The sequence below is a fragment of the Mizuhopecten yessoensis genome, unplaced genomic scaffold, assembly GCF_002113885.1.
Source record: "Mizuhopecten yessoensis strain PY_sf001 unplaced genomic scaffold, ASM211388v2 scaffold7251, whole genome shotgun sequence".
NCBI lineage: Eukaryota > Metazoa > Mollusca > Bivalvia > Pectinida > Pectinidae > Mizuhopecten > Mizuhopecten yessoensis.
The window spans coordinates 666,243-669,009 of record NW_018406955.1 but is presented as its reverse complement, the minus strand read 5'-3'; the positions used below and the strand labels follow the sequence as shown (position 1 = coordinate 669,009).

At 40.2% G+C, this 2,767-nt stretch overlaps 1 protein-coding gene across 1 annotated transcript in view; it reads right to left on the bottom strand.

Annotated features, from left to right (window-relative positions):
- LOC110453285 (syntaxin-binding protein 5-like) overlaps positions 1 to 2,767 on the bottom strand; it is a 139,498-nt gene that overhangs the window by 100,043 nt on the left and 36,688 nt on the right. The window lies entirely within an intron of this gene.

Below are 2,767 nucleotides of genomic sequence, written 5' to 3'. Positions count from 1 at the left end.
ACCGGTTTTTACCCTCTGTTAGAATATGGACTAGCCAAAATCAGTCACATTTGGACGAAATATTAAATTCTAGGGTTGAAAGCATATCTCAAAATCATTCTGTGTCTATCACTACGCTAATTGGAGACGAGACATTTTGTTTCGTTTACTGGTTCGTAATATTTCCCTATAAACTTTCAAACAAAGTGTACACACAAGAAAATGGAAGAATTTTACACATCTCCGTTACTCGTCAAATTATTTCAGCTTCACCTGATTGACATCGCATTACGTAATGTACATCAACAGCGCCATCTGTAACTACGTCGTCGAAAGCAGCTGATTTTCTTTCGTGAATTTATGCAAGCTTCTGACTTCGAATACGAAATGAGCAAGAATGGTTGGTGCAAATAGCTGACAATCCAAAACACCGTGTGCTGCTTAACTCTTAGACTGCTAAGCAAGATTTACCTCCCCTTAGACCCAGCCACCAAGTAATTTCAGCTAACGAGGTTTTTAATTAGTGTATTTTATTTAAAAAATCGTAACTTTTTTGTGTTTCATTTGATTGCAATAAGACTATGGTATGTTTTTGAGTTTGAAGTAAACTTTCATTTGCAACCAACTTTGTTTTGAAGTGTTGTCATTTATTCGAGAAATGGGGTGTTGAACAACAAAAACGAACAAAAAACGCAAAAAAACAACAACATTTTCTCAACAATAACTCTAACATACCTAATTTACTGTTATTCTTCTGTCACATTTTACTTGTGTAGCTCAGGAGAACATGTTATCTTGAAATATACCATGCTGTGGTACCTCATAAAGCATGGGTACACACACAAGGGAGTGTCACACTGAAGACATATGAACTGGGTTTGATGTCGCTTTTTCTGCTCGCGGTCAGAGCAAACAGCACAGTCTGGAGTTGACCTACGTCCACCTGCTGTCATGTGGGGATTCATGGATGGGAAGTGTTTCTCTGTAAGCCTAGAAGGGGGGTTGTTCACTGGCCTAGCAAATCTCTTGTTTGTAGGTTCATAGCCTTCAAGCAGACCGTGAATGACAGCTAACCGAAACTTCATTGAGGACACTTTTTTCCCTCCATTGAGAGATTTCCAGATAATTTTGCTGTTACAGAAAGTCACTTCAAGCAGATTACAGATGACTAACTTCTTCCACCATTTTAGCATTCTGTGTTGAGATACACAATATTGTGTTTGTTGATCTGCAACATCTACACCACCCATATGTTGTGTGTAAAGTTGTATCGCTCTGGGGTGGTCAACTTCGCGTACATGGCCGTCATGAAACTTAGATCTCACTGTCTTGGTGTATGTACTGCCATTGTGGACAGTTGTCAGCATGTTCACCTGTCTCTTATCATGCCAACATATGTAAAGTTTGTTACCCTGTCTCACAACAACTGGGAGGTCACCTTTTTTGGGTTTGGCGGTCTTCACCGCATTAGGAACTCCTATCCTATTAGTCCGCAGCGTGCCACATGCTCCCGTCTGGTTATCCTCAAGATCCTGGAATAGTGATGGGCTTGTAAAAAAATTATCACAGTACAGGTGATGACCTTTATGTAATAAAGGTTCTGTAACATTCATTACAACTCGGTGAGCAGCTCCTTTGGTGGGATCTCCAGCAGCTTTTCCTGTATACAACACCCAATTGTACACGTATCCTGTACTGGACTCCGCTAAAGTCCAAGTTTTCAGCCCCCATTTATGGGGTTTTGAAGGGATATATTGCAGATACTTGGTCCTTCCTTTATATGGAATTAATGTTTCATCTACAGACAGTTCTCTCCCGGGATAATAATAGTGTTGCCATTGAGAAACAAGAAGTTTTGCTACCTCAGAAAATTTGTAGGTAGGGTCAAAATTTGGGCTGTCACGTGGTGGTTCTTGTGAGTTATCAGCGGCGTGGAAAAATGACAAAATATTTAAGAACCTATCTCTTGGCATTAATACAGTAAACCCTTTCAAAGATATTAACTCATCAGTGTTCCAGTATGAATCGTAACCAGGTAAACGTACTACACCCATGTAGAGAATAATCCCAATGAAAGCTTTCATTTCCGAGTTCGTGACGTCAGTCCACTTTCTCGCACGGGCGTGAGGTTTTAAGTTTTCAACTCCACCAAGATTTGTGATGTACTGTTCATAGTATAAGTTTGTTTGAGTCACTAATATATCGATAATTTCATTATTGAATAACGTAAGAAAAATATCCGACTCCGATCCTTCCACATGTTTCGGTCCCGAATTTTCGGAAAACTCAGTCAACCACGGAGAAAAATATGCATTATGCTTTGGGTCACGATCTTCCCTATCCATTTCATTCTCAACTTCTTGTTCAATTTCCCGCAATTCCTGATCATCCAAATCAATGTCGGCATCAAGGTCAAAGTTTTCACCGATTTCATCACCAATATCTTCTGGATAGAAGCCCATAAATTCATCATCCTCGCTATCGGAGTTACCGACAAGTTCGTAAAATTCGGCTTCAGCCATTGTTGCAAAATATTTCAGTCAAAACATGCAAATAATCCCATTTTTCTGACATAAATCAATGACTTCTATCACTGTTGATTTTTGACCGCCATCTTGGATCTCACCTCTATTGACTTCCCGCGAGATATCATATATAGTAACACGGGAATTCCCGTTACATAAATTAGAAAACGAAACCTATTCATGGGCGGTATATCCCGCCGGCAGTGGCACACGGTAAGATAAGCGTGGGCGGGGATTCCCGCCAGCCGCAGTCTAAGAGTTAA